The 14,957-nt window shown below is 41.6% G+C and overlaps 1 pseudogene; it reads right to left on the reverse strand.

Annotated features, from left to right (window-relative positions):
- Positions 1-10,537: 10,537 nt before the first annotated feature.
- On the reverse strand, positions 10,538-11,133 carry LOC149322851 (olfactory receptor 1-like; annotated as a pseudogene).
- Between the last annotated feature and the right edge of the window lie 3,824 nt (positions 11,134-14,957).

Consider the following 14,957-nt stretch of genomic DNA (forward strand, 5'->3'; position numbering starts at 1 on the left):
TTTGAAGTTCCACTGGCTTCTTCATCACACAAAATGTTAAAAACCACACAGAAGAAAAAAAAATTGACATTGTTAGGCATAGGCCTGCATTTTACTGTTTTTGTTCTTAGTTCAGATGTGGTCAGGCAGGCAGTGTCCCCACTTCTCCCCGATGCCAGCGTTTAGTGCTGGTCTGTTGAGACCCTAAGAATGGGAAGGACAGCTATGAAAGAATTAGAAAAGATCCTAAAAAGCAAAGATATACAACTGAGCATGAAAGTTAAAATTTTACAAGCCATTGTATTCTCCATTTCTATGTCTGGATGCAAGAGCTGCACGATTAAGAAAATAGATTAAGGAAAAGAAATTCATTTAAGATATGGTGCTGAAGAAGAGTGCTGAGGACATCACGGACAACCAAAAAACCCCCCAAAAATGGGTCCTCCTAGAACAGATCAAACTTGAAATCTCTCTGGAAGCAAAAATGATTAAACAAACTGTCATACTCTGGCCACATCATGAAGGCATGACTCACTAGAAAAGGCAATAATGCTAGGAAAGATGGATGGATGTAGAAAGAGAGGAAGCCTACAGTGATTCCCAGACTCTAGTCCTCCAGGTGTTTTGGACTTCACCTCCCAGAAGCCACAGCCATTTTGGCCAATAGTCTGGGATTCTGGGAGCTGAAGTTCAAAACACCTGGAAGATCAGAATTTGGGAATCATTGTGCTATATGGATGGATTCTATTATGGAGGCCACAGGTATGAATCTGCAAGAACTAACAAGAATAGTGGAAGACAGCGAATCTTGGGCCTTAAGCAGATGGGGTAAAAGGAGCAGCCAGAGGCCACTTCTGCCCTGATCACTGTGGGACCGCACCAACCTGGTCCCGATGTGAGACGCCGCTAAGGTCCTGAACCAGGCCACCAAAAAGGAGTATTTTTTTTCTGCTCCTTTTTACCCTGGCTATTCCGGGTTGGGGCAGGTCTGGTTGCATTCTGGGCATGTGTGATATAAATACCACACCTTCAAAGTGGCCTGACAATGTCCCTTTTGGCCCGTCTGTTTGAGGCCTATTAGATGTTTCATCCACAGGATCGCCATGAGTTGAGATCAACTTGAGGGTGGTTAACAACAACGAAAGCAGACATGAACACTAACTGACCACTGTAAAGATCTGAAAGACCTGCATCACCACACCCAGCCCTGTGAAAATTTAGGGCAAAGGACATGATTTGCATCTTTCTGGATCCTATTACATTCTTTCCCACTCGCACAACTGTATAACTATGATTTATAAGCTGAAGCTTTAATAATATCACTCTGCACTGCATCTGAAGAAGTGGGTTTATTTATAGCCACAAAAGCTCATGCAAAAATAAAAACCGGTTAGTTTTTTTAAAACTTATCCTGAGCAATGGAAGATCTTCATCTCATGGTTGAACATAAAATTGGTTTATTATACTATATTATATAGATATGTTCCTGGGAATCATTTCTTTAGCAGAAAAATTTGGTGCCAAAGGCAGAAGTATAATAAAAGAATGGAGATAAGTTCCTGCACCACAAAAAATGAAAACACTTTGAACCTTTTAGAATTAACTTTGGAAGGTACTTCCAAAATGCATCCAGGGATAATTTTCTTTTCTTTTTTCAGCCTCCATTTCTCTTTTGATTTCTGTTTGAAGGCCAGACTTATAGATATATGCTTTTTTACCATGTTGGTGGGACACTGCTGATGCAGGCTTCTCTGCTTTCCACCTTTTTCTCTGCCATGCTGTCAACACATGCTCAGTAAGGGAATCTGGTGGTAACTGTGCCTTCTTGGTCGTTGCTCCTAGGTTTTGGAGCTTCCTCACGAGGGAGGTTTGATCTGCCCCCTGTCTCTTCTATGTTTTTGCTGGCAGGCAAAGATCTTGTTTGAACAGGCCTTCAGACTTGGCTGACCATCCTCTTGTACTTCTTACTTTTTAAAGTGCTTTATTTTAATTTATGCTGTAAGCTTCTTTGAACCCTATTAAGGAGAAAGGCGAGTATCAATAAAATAAATAAATAATAAGAGATAACATTAAATTATTGAAGTACCATATATAATTGCGTATAAGCTGACCTCGTGTATAAGTCGAGGGAAGGTTTTAGGGTCAAAATAATGGATTTTGATATGACCCGTGGATAAGTTGGGGGTAAACAGGAGGAGAAGATTTTAACATAGGATTTAGAAGGAAGGAACTGGAGGGATATGTAGTGCTTGCTGGGAGAAAGGTTTTCCATGGGACTGGGAAGGGACTGGGAGGAAATGAAGTGCTTGCTGGGCAGGGACAGAAAGAGGAGGAGGAAGAGGAGGAAGAGGAAGAGGAAGAGAGAAAGGTTTTCCATGGGACTGGGAAAGAGGAACTAGAGGGATATGTAATGCCTGGTGAGCAGGGATAATCCATAGGGAGAAGAAAGTACAGAAGAGAAGGGTTTTCCATCGGACTGAGAAGTGAATAATGGTAACCTCACACACATACATATACACACTCTTGCCTGGCAGCTCTTTCAGAAATTACTACCAAGGCAGGGGGAATGGGGCATCAGGATGGTGCTTCTTTTACAATCTTTCTGGGATGTAGTACAGTTTTTGCCCATATATAAGTCAATCTGTGATTTTAGGGTCAAGATATGGGCATAAATTTTTTGACTTAGAGTTGACTATATATGGTATGTGGCTGGTTCTGTATTTACTGCCAATATACAAGTCTTATAATTGGGTATTTAATAATGTATCAGAAAATTCCTTCCTTCCTTCCTTCCTTCCTTCCTTCCTTCCTTCCTTCCTTCCTCTTTCTTTTAAGTTATAAACTTAATAAACAAACAGTTGACCATCTTTTAGCATGTGGAGCTGGTCTCCTCTTTGTTTGCTGCTTGGCTACTTGCTTTCAGTTCCTTACCTATATGTTTCTTTTAAGTTAGCCTAAAGCAGTGTCTATGTTTCCAGTTAGGTCAGTACCCTCTATTCAGCAGTCACTATCCAAATATTTCTCGGAAGCTGAAGATGCTAGACATAAAAAAGATGATGTGTGCTCCTGTATCCCCTATCGGATATTCAGTATGGTCACCATGGTGACCAACCACTGGCATACAAGTAAGTTAAGAAGTACTCAGAGCCTTATCGCATGAGAGGGAAAAAAATCCAAAATGGAGCAGGAGAGCAGTGGCTTTCTCTGAGCCTCTTCGCATGACATCATGGCACTTCTGTTCTCCTTCCTGAAGGAGACAGTCATCAAAGCATGCCTTTTATTGAATGGATTTTTCCAGTGCAACGAAAGACACGCTTTTATGACTGGCTCCCTTGGAAGGAGAATGGAAGTGCTACGATGTCATATGGAAAGGCACGGAGAAAGCTACTGCTTTCCTGATCTGTTTTGGATTTCTTTGCTTGTGTTATAAGGCTCCCAGAGAGCAAAACTGCTAACCTCTGACCTCTGGCTGAGAAGAACAGAAACGAGAACAATAATTCTGCAATATCTCACAATATCTATATTGTTCAATTTGGATGTCCTCAACTTCAAAAGCTGTTGGGAATAAAAACAATAGTAATTGATGCAAGGAATAAAAGAAAGGATACTAACTGAATAAACAAACCAATCAACCAGCAACCTAATTGGTGTACATCCATTCATAATCATAGCTAGAGAAAATCTGCTGAATGAATGGACATTGAAGGTGCTGATGTCTCCTTTAACAATTGATTCATTAGAGTTCTAATTGGGACAAGCAACTGGATTTAAGCAATTATTGTCAAGCTGTTGACCTGAACATCATAGAAAGGAATGTCATCAAAAGTTCTTTGGATATTGACCATAATGTGGTAAGTGGGCATGACTTCTTGCTAGTGTTCATCAAGCTTATTTTTTCCCCATCAAGCTTATAATATTTTATATTGCATTAATACTTTAGATGCTTGGTCACTTAGTGTGGCCAGTCTATAGCTAGGGTGGGTAACACATTAATTGCTTTTACCACACTAATTATGTGTTACTTGATTTACTTATTGCCTGGATTCCATGTTATCAGCAAAACATTTTGAATCCCCAATATCATGGTTAATACACCCTGCATTTAATTTCACTGTGATTTCATTATTTACAGTCCCCCCCCCCCCCCCCGCAAACAAAAACATGTCTTCTGACTATGTACATAAAATTCAAGATACTGCTTCAGCCATCTAAAGAAATGGTCTACAGTCCATAACAACTTGTGCTATAATGAACCAATTAGTTTTTAAGAAGCTGTTTGGACTTTCTAAATGTTTGCTCTATCAGAGGGCAGTGGCAGGGAGCTGATAAATATCCCAAACAATTTTTGAGAAGATCAAACATCAAGAGGGTAGAGCGGTTAAGCAGTGCAAACAATGATCAGTACATTTCCTGGTAATGGGGAGGGGGAAACTGGTGAAATTGCAAGTGCTGGAGAAAGGCAACACAAATCAATAAAAACCAAGGACACAGTTTGGCCAGCCAGTTTGGAAGAGGGCAAGCTGTTCTGAATGCCAGTAATCTATGGGATGGAGATGATGGAGCTTCCCCTCAACATCCCATACAAAGGTGTTTTGAAGCAAGTCAAGCCTTTTCCCATGGATCGGGACAAGGGAAAAGATTATACCCAGTTTGACCTATCAATACTTGACGGAAATTTCAGTTCCTAAAACTACATGTTTCATTTTTAATATTTTTTTTGCTTTCATACCCAATGTAGAGTTGTCTGTCTCAACTTAACCTTGCTTTTCTGAGCACAGTTTTGTCATAGTAGGCATTGACATACTGTATGGTTAAGTTCAGTGGGAGGAACTGAATATGTCTTTATTATGCTCCAAACTACCAAGCTCAACAAACAGTCCTGCTCAGGTTTGGGATCGCTCTTGCACCCAGAGACACAGGAAGATGGGGGCTATTTATCTCGTCATCCTGGCAGTGCCTTCTCTGGCTTGATTCAGCCTCTTTGACTAAGTCTTCATATGTGAAGAGGGGGGTTACATGTCATTAAGACAGAGATCAGAACCCATATACTAATATTTATTATATTTGATTACATTTCCCCCTAAAAAGAGAGAGATAATTTAAGACAGAATGTAAGGTACCATTGTAAAGTGAAACTTAAATCTCTTTCTCACTACGCAGTTATAGTGATATGATTTAATTTTAACTGCCATGATAACAATCCTGTGTTTGACAGTGAAGGGAGGGGCATTTAGAATTATCTGCCTGAGAGCTCTTCTGACCAAACTACAAACTCCATCCGGTGTTCTTCTTGGCTGATCCCACTGGCTAGAGAAGGATTGTATGTTTGGGTCTCTGTAGTTATTACTCTGTAGTTGTATGTTTGGGTCTTAGAAACTGCAAATGCCTCTTTAAAGGAACAATCTAGAATTGATCTGTAGTTCTCAAACTTTGGTGCTCCATTAGTTTTGGATTTCAGCTTCCAGGACAACTTAGCCAACAGTCAGGAATTATGGGACCCAAAGCCCAAATCATCTGGAGATCCAAAGGTCTAGAACCATCAGCACTGAAGAATATAGTGCTGAGAATGCTGAGGAGTGGAGATTTAATGGGTTCCTAACACCTTGAAGAACTGCCAGGCCACTTGTCTCATATTTACCATTTCTGAACTTCATGTGAAGTCCAAGAATGAGTAAAGAGCAGGTTGAAGTGGGAAAACTTCAGATATGTTTTTCATACATATTACAGAAGAGAACCCCTTGGGAAGGAACAAATGCATTATCTCATCCTTGCCTCTGGGAACACATTCTATGAATACCAGAATATTCCAGTGGTAATTCAATGGTACTGTGTAATTCACAGTACAAACTTTAAGGACTGAACTGTTGAAGCCCCAGAGGAAATTGTGTACAACTAATCAGCTTCAGTGTGTCATACTCAGGTTAGATCTGACTCCAAAATATGTGGATGATTATAAAACCCCTGCACTAGAGCAGTATTTTCCTCCTAACAGGGTTCCTTCCTTTCTCAGCATGTAAATTTCTAATAACCCTAACTTGTCCTTTTCTGCATAGATTTAGCCTATCATCTCCCAGGACACTTGGAGGTAAGATCCAGTGGCATTCAATTTCTGTCAGTGCCATCCATGTATTGTTGTGGAACTAATAAGTTCTGAATATTTATGGTTTTTGGCTTCTCTGTTCCAGTTGAGGTTAGGGAATGGCAGAAACAAAACAGATCATGGATACGATCAGTAGGTAGAGATTATCATCACCAGAAGAAAAGGATTTGTATTGGGCATTACCATCCTAACTAGGATCAGTGCCATGCTTTGCCAGCTACTCTTTGGTTTCAGAACTCTGATCTGTGATTTAGTCTAGTAATAGAGGCTGGAGACAGATTTATTTTATTTCTAGATAGCTTAAGGCACTTTAAAAGAAAGATCACTGCTTGTGAAAACTTGCCCAGTTTCTCTTCTGCTAAACAAACAGAACAGATCATTATTATTTGTTGCATTGAGTTAATGCCAGAACAAAGGAAATATATGTACATGCCTCAGAAAGGAAAGTTTCTTTTCACCCATAATTTTCCTCCATCTCTAATCACCCTAAAGGCACCAGATCCCATCTTAACTTGCAAGCTAAGCAGGATCAGCTCTGGTTAGTACTTGGATGAGAGACTGCCAATGAATACCAGGTGCTGTAGACTATATTTCAGAGGAAAGAACTCTCAAAACTACTTCTGAGTATTCCTTGGAAAACTGTATGAGAAACATGGGGTTGCAATAAGTTGACAGGCAGCTTGAAGGCACATCCACACACACACTTTTGAAATATATTTTAATCATCCAAGGAATTGGGAGTGGGCAAAGTTACCAATGGAATGCAAATCAATCCAGCAGAAGAGTTCTGGATGCGAACTATTTTCAATGTCTCAATTTTGGCAACACTAGAAATTTGGGGAATGAAGGAAACTTTCATTTGGGTTGTGGATTTTTTATCTGAGGGACTAATGATTTAATTTTGCCTCCCTCCCATAGCTAAACCCTTGTAGTCACACCTTAAGCATCATTTATATTGTTCTGTTAGGCTTATGCTCAATAAATATGAATATTAAATGTTGATGCATAAGGCAGGAAGCAGTCTGTTGCCAGAGGCTGCACAAATTGTTAAGAAGGCATACTGGACGGATAGAGCTGGTGGCCTGGACCCCTACCCATCTTGAAAAAAAGCTAAGCCTTATTAAAAAATGCAATTTCTCTTCAACCCCCTCCCCTCCTGACAAGGAAATGATTTCATGGATGAAAGCAATTAGTACTTACATATTTTGTCTATCTCCACTGAATGGAGACCTGCCAAATTGGCTCAGACTGGTACATTGCCCATTGTGAGGTACTCTGTATCTTCCAGAGATGGTGGTCACCCCTGTCTGGATTTGAAAGAGAATAAATGGCTACTTAATTGGCCTTGTCTTGTGTGTGCAGCTCCATAGTCTTCAATTGGAAAGACCATCTAAGAGTAATTATCAGTGCCTAAAGGACATGTTCACCTCTGGCCTTTGCAAGCATGTTTTTTTGCTTTTTTGAATTCTTTTTGAACAACATTGATGTCACGCTTTCCCCAGCCAGAGGTGTTCACTTCACTTTAGGAGACAACTCCCAAGTTGTTCAAGGAAGAAGTTAAATACAGAGACAGAAACAGAGTCTCTAAGGCCCTATACAGACAGGCCAAAATAAAGCTGCTTCAAGTCACTTTGGAGGTATGGTGTTTCAATGATGCATGCATCGTAAGAGTCTGGAAGCTGCACCAGAGCTGCACTCCAGTTCTTAGGAGCAAAGGACAGACTTACCAGTAGGGAGAGTGAGCCAGTTGCCTCAGGTGGCAGACTGCCCTACACCACCAAAGCTAGCCTGCTGTCTTCAGCTGTGGTAGAGTCTCCCTACCATCCCAGTCCAATCATCAGTGTTTAAGCAAGATTTGTCTGCCAGTCTAGTTGAATTCTACAGGTGGAAAGAGAAGCTGTCATCTTGGCCTGTATTTCAAGAGGCAAAAATGGCTAGTGCCAACCAGAGGTGAGTAGTCACTTCCATGTCACTGGGGGCAGTGAATCCACTCCCTGTTTTATTCTGCATTTCAAAAGAGTTCTCCAAGGTACAGAACCAAGTTGTGGGATAGGTCTCAGCAACTTGGATAGTTCTTTCAGAGAGGATTCACCCCCCCCCCATGGAATCATCCCCCTGAAATCGAATCATCACCTGCTGATGATGCCTGACCTGCCAACAGAGTAGTGGAAGGCCAGGGTAGGAGGCAGAGTAGTTTACAACCACTCTTTTTGCTTCAGACCTTTCAAATGTATAGTTCACAGGTCTAAAGCATTCACACATTTGCATTCAAAGTGCCCTGAGTGGGGGTCAAGAGTGACAGATATAATTTTCCAGTTTACAGCACAATCATGGTCAAACGTGTGTGTGTTAAAGTATGTAAACTTTAATTTTCAACCACCACCACCCTGTGCAGCAATGGAGATGGGTGCAGGATTAGCTATGCAACTCACTATTTAGCTTGCAGTTGATATTGAGGCTCACCCACATCCTTTCTTTTTTATTCTTCTCTTTCCCTTCTGATTTGTTCTGCCCTTTGACCATTGCCTTTTCATTGCCTATACCATGGTCATGCTCTCCCATACAGTTGTATTTCTTCCTGTCTTATCTTCTTTCAGGCAAGGGTTCAGGGGCATGGTCTATGGTCCTTCTGTCAACCATACCATGGTGACTTAATTTATCCTGTTGGGATTCACCAGTCATCCGCATTTGAGGCACATGCTGTTTGGACTCTTCCTGATGATGTATGCAGTGACATTGGTAGGCAATGGATTGATTATAGCTGTGGTGTGGGCTGATCCACTCCTCCACACACCCATGTATCTCTTCCTGGGAAGCCTTTCCTGTTCTGAGACAGCCTACACCTTGGTAGTGATACCAAGAATGCTTTGTGACCTGCTCGACCCCCATCAACCCCTTCCTTTGGCATCATGTGCCACACAAATGTTCTTCTTTGTGGCTTTAGGCGTAAGTGACTGCCTGCTATTGACAGCAATGGCATGGGACCGCTATGTGGCGATCTGTCACCCACTCCACTATGGGATCCTCATGAGCCAACATATCTGCTGGGGCCTTGTAGTAGGCTCCATCTGTGGTGGTTTCGCTCTTTCTTCCTTCCTCACTGGCATGATTTTCTCTTTGCCATCTAATCACATCCCACATTTCTTCTGTGACATCTCTCCTGTTCTGAGCCAGGTCTGCCCAGGCTATAGAATTATTGAAAGGACTGTTACAACCTTGGTTACCGTGATACTGGTTGTCCCCTTCTCCTTCATCATGTTGTCCTATGGGTGCATTTTAATGGCTTCTCTGCACATGAACTCAACCCAGGGCTGTCACAAGGCCTTCTCTACCTGTGGAGCTCACTTAACGGTGGTCTTTCTTCACTATGGCAGTGCCATCTTCTCATATACTAGGCTCAAAGGCAGCTATGGTGAAGGCAAGGACCATATTCTTGCAGTGTCTTACACTGTTCTGATTCCCATGCTGAACCCCTTAATTTATACTCTCAGAAACAAAGAAATCAAAGGAGCACTTAGGAAGATGTTGAACAGGGGTCTCCTTATTCAATGGCTGGGGGGAAACTGACTTCAGATATAACCACAGACATAATCTAATATTTGTTGATGTATGCACCATCCAAGATTGAGATGAGATTTATTCCTTGGAGCAAAAAGGAGATTAGTGGTCGCAAGGGAACTCAAACAAGAGCCATTTTGTGTTTTCATAGAACTGCCAAACTACTAGATGGACTTAAACAGCTACTTCTTATTGCACAATTTAGCAGGCATATTGGGAGATATACAATGTTCATCTGAAGGATTATAGCATCATCACTCTGTAACTACATGAGTATAGATTTATCCCACACAAGCACAAAGTAAGATCTTGAGTAACTGGTTTAATGCTTTTGATGTGCTTAAATTATTTATTTTGTATTGTTTTAAACTGCCATACTACTTTTATCTGTAACCACTCTGGGATTGTCAAAATAGGAGTGGATATAAATATTTTAATAAATGACTATTAAGAATAGAATTAATTTCTATATAAGAAAGTTTGTTGTGTGCCTTTAAGTTGTTTCCATCTTATGGTGACTCTTAGGCAAACCTATCATGAGGGATATTTAGCAAGCATTATTCAGAGAGTGTTTGTCTTTGCTATCCTCTGAGGCTGAGAGTGTGTGATTTGCTCAAAGCCACCCAGTTGGTTTCCATGGTTAACGGGATTTGAACCCTTATTTCCAGAGTTGTAGTCCAACACTTAAACTACTCCATCACAGTGGCTTTATGGTTTCTTTTCTGACTAATGGCATTAAGATAAAGAGGATAAAAGCTCAAACCTTCACTGATTCCATCACTTCTGCATATTTACTGTTAACTGATAACAGTAGGAAAGAGTGCATAATAAGTGAAAAACACCAGTCTCTATTCTGACAATTTCCTTCCAACCAGCCTAGAGAAAATCCAGTTCACATCCTTATTTCCCAGGCTGGAACATGGGGGTCAGGGCCTCATACATTAAAGATAGCAACTTGTCCTTCTCAAAAAGTTTCTCCTTGTGGCCTCAAGTACATGAGCCTGATTGTCCCATAAGAAACAGTGACCACAGCAAGGTGAGAGTTACAGGGGGAGAAGACTTTCCTGTGACCCTGTGCTGAATGAATGTGCAGGACAGTCTGTCCTATACACCCATAAGCCATGACAACCAACTCAAAGTGTGGTATCAAGAGAAAGAGTCTTCACACATGCATGAAGCAAACTCTGGTGTTGTGTGTCAGAGCAAGCCAGTTTGAGGAAGGTCTGCAACTCACAGCCCAAATTGATGATGTAATGGCCATAGAAACCAGTAGGCTGCAAGAGAAATGTGACTAGTGTTGCCAGGAAGGCAAGGACCAAAGATGCCACCACTAGGTAAATGCAAAGTCTTCAGCTCATGATCTGCATATAGTATAAGGGCTGGCATACAGCTACCAGGCAGTCATAAGCCACAATGGCTAGGATAACATTCTCTGCTTAAACAAGTAATAGACCCATATACATCTGGAATGAAATTGTAGGCCGGTAAATGAAACAGTTTATGAATTAGAATAATAGAATCATAAAGTTAGAAGAGACCAGAGATTCAGTGTGAGAAAGAAGAAAGCCATGGACAAAAGATGGAAAGCTTAAATTCTTCCTCAAGGAATTCAGGAAAGAGTTTCATGGAAAAAGTAACATATGTTTCATGTGATAAAAGTCATTCTAACATGCCCATGCCTAGAGAGAGCAGATGATGAATCTGATCCCAACTGTTCCCTACTGGTTTGTGAACTAAATTACTCCTCATGTCTTTCTGAACAGATAAAGCCCAAAGGTGATTCAAAGACTGGCCTTTAATTGAGCCCCAAGGAACATTACTGTACATTAGCATTGTAGACTCAATGATTATATTTTTCTTCTTTCTACTGCTGTTCAAAAAACAATATGAATATAGGAGCACTAAAACTCCTGCCTATATACATTGGCATCATGGGTGTATGTGTGTGCGCGCACACCACACAGGGGGACACTACAGAGGGGTGTTGCATTCAGTGAGGTGGTACATCCAGAGGAACTGACACAGCTACTGGGTGAGTGAGGAAGGGTGCTTTCCCACTCACCTACTCACTCACTCACTGGATCCTAAACGAGTCCTCCAGAAGCCACAGTTCTGTACCCCTCAGTACTGGTGGCTGCTAGGGTGGCAATGCCTTCAGGATCCATGGCTAGGGTCCAGCATCCATGTCAGATCTTGAAGGCCTTTCCAGATCGGGGGCAGCTGCATTCAGGATCAGACATGGCTGCTCAGAGAGCAGACACATCGGATCCTGAATTGGTGTCCTGGAGGCTTCAGAGCACCCCTTCCTTAGCAGTGGTCTGGGTGGCTGGGCGATTGGCTGGGGGTGGTGGGGGTGGTCAAGTCATTTCTTCCCCTCTCCACACTGATTGTAGTGTCTTCAGTGCAGTTCCACAATGTTGGAATATTGGAATGTTCAATATCCTTAATGTATTGTCACTACATTGATGGATCTGTAAGTACAGTGTCACTGCATTTTGACATCGTTGGTGCGGTTCCAGTGCATTGTAGTATCAGCAATTGCATTATGGGCTCAGTAGTGGAGTGCTACTCCTGTCCTTAGTACAGTGCCACTGTGTTGTGGCATCCGCAATGCAGTACCACTTAGTGCAATGCCACTGTTTAGTGCACTGTGCTAAAGACAGCACAATGCAGTGGCCCTGCACTAAGGACACTACAACAGAGTACTACAACACTGCAAACCCCATAATGCAGTGACACTGCACTGCAAACCCCACAATGCAGTGACACTGCACTGCAGACCACACAATGCATTGGCACTGGAGTAAGGACAGCCCAACACAGTGGCACCACAACAGTGTGGCATCGTACTAAGCACAACAATGCAATGGTACTGCATTGTGTGGTCTGCAATGCAGTGTCACTGCATTGTGGGATTTGCAGTGTAGTGTCACTGCATTATGGGGTTTGCAGTGTTGTAGTACTCTGTTGTAGTGTCCTTAGTGCAGGGCCACTGCATTGTGCTGTCTTTAGCACAGTGCACTGAGTTATGCTGTCTGTAGTACACTACCACTTCTTTGGGGTTTCCATAGTTTCCATAGTTTCACATAAAGGGTGATTTCTTGGATTGTAAATAAAAAATTAAAGGGGGTCAAGAAGCCAAAAAAAAAAAAATGTTTTCCAAGCTGCAGCAAAAGATCATGACATCCCTAATACACTTCCTTAGCATGCAGATCATACTACATGGAGATCATGAGCTGAAGACTTTGCATTTACCTAGTTGTGACATCTGTGGTCCTTGCCTTCCTGGCAACATTAGTCACATTTCTCTTGCAGCCTATTGACTTCTATGGCCATTACATCATCAACCATTTGGGCGGTGAGTTGCAGCCCTTCTTCAACCTGGCTTGCTCTGACACACAACACCAGAGTTTGCTTCATGCATCTGTCAAGTCTCTTTCTCTTGATACCACCCTTTGAGTTGGTTGTTATGGCGTATGGGTTATAGGACACCAGGAATCTCCTTGATAAAATGTAATGAGAGGGCAACCCCACTCAGGGCTAGCCCATCATCAAAAAGAAGGATCACCATTTCCTAAAAAAATGGAGGGACTTCCCTGCTTGGAACATCAGCTGCCAGTGGCCCTAATTTTTAACTCCTTCCCCGCCCACAGAATGGTGCTCTTTGTGTAGATCATTCCACCCAATACTGATATGAACCATGGTGATCAGTATTTTGAGATCTGTGTGATGTTGAATAGTCTTTGCCAAAAATCTGCTATATGGTTTTTGTGCGTGTATGTACAGGTGACCCTCCATATCCACTGATTTTGCATCCATGGATTCAGCCAAGCACAATTTAAATATATATATATATATCCCAAAAGCAAACCTTGATTTTTCTATTTGTCTAAGGGATGCCATTTTACTATGCTATTGATCTAGTGGGAATAACATCCATAGATTTTGGTATCCATAGGGAGTCCTAGAACCAAACTCCAGAGGATACCAGGTCCCACTGTACAACACTCTCATTCTGCTCAACATTTGAAAACTCATAGGTAAACAAATGGGGGCTGTTCTGACTGTGGTGTCTGTTTTGCTTTCTTTTATTTTTAATGTATGTCTTCAAACTTATTAATCCCTATGAGTGTTCAAGACCAGAAAGAATACACATTCAGATAAATGAACTCAACTGTTCCTGATTTTGTGATTTTGTCTTCCCCCTCCTGCTATTCTTTGTAACCATCAACAGACCTGTGTTAACCTATTCTGGCAGAACTCTCATAGTATTTCTACTAGTGCTCAGTAATCACTCAGGTTAAATGTTTTAGTGGAACTCCATAATATCCTTCTGAATCTATAGAATCTTCATCTATGTGCTTTCATTAGGGATTCTATGTTTATCCATTTCCAAATATTCATTGATCCCAATATTCAGAGATTTTCTTTACAAGCACATGAATAATTGGTCCCCGAAAGAATAGCTCCTGGCATTGCCAGGAGCACATAGATCTCAGTTCCCAATAGCACACATTTCTATGTGGAGGCAAAGATCTCCATTGGAGGCTAGCAGTTGTTGTTGTTGTTGTGTGCCTTTAAACCACTTCTGATTTATGGTGACCCTAACACAAACCCACCATGGGGTATTCTTGGTAGGTTTCTTCAGCTAGGGTTTGCCATTGCCATCATTTGACACTGAGAGAGTGTGAATTGCCTAAGGACACCCAGTGGGTTTACATGGCAGAACTGGGATTCAAATCTTGGTCTCCAGAGTCCTAGTCTAATGCTCAGAAATGATAATAACAATATTGACTTAACTTCTCTCCATACATTGATTATATTGGGCATACATTGGTATAATATTAATAAGAAAAAAGAGTGAAGTGTCACTATTAGGGGGTGGAGAAATATCTCTTAATTTTCCCCCTCCCACATATGAAATTTGTCATTTCTCTTTCTGTAAATTCTGATTTGAAAAATACATTGCAATGAAATGCTCACCCATTGCAGTCAAGATCACATCTTTGAGCCTTGAGTTGCTGGGGAGAAAACCCGGGGCAATTTTGTAACTTTTTGGAGAGCGGAGGACTACATTGCTACCCCTGGACAATTTACTGAGGCAGAACCGTTCCAAAGGTTTCTCTCACTGCTGCAGTTGTCCCCCAGAATTTAGCAAAATCTAGTTATGACCCTTCCAGCTAATGCTGTAAAATTGTAAAACTAAGGGCAGCTTAAATTGACAGATTCATTCTTCCCTACAGGATTGCCAAATAAGTGTCTCCTGGGTTTGATGGCAGGACAAGTGGCATCACCAGGGTTGGTGGCACTCATTGGGGTA

This window comes from Sceloporus occidentalis, unplaced genomic scaffold (genome assembly GCF_023333645.1).
Source record: "Sceloporus occidentalis isolate IW3139 unplaced genomic scaffold, rSceOcc1.0.p SCAF_1, whole genome shotgun sequence".
Lineage (NCBI taxonomy): Eukaryota > Metazoa > Chordata > Lepidosauria > Squamata > Phrynosomatidae > Sceloporus > Sceloporus occidentalis.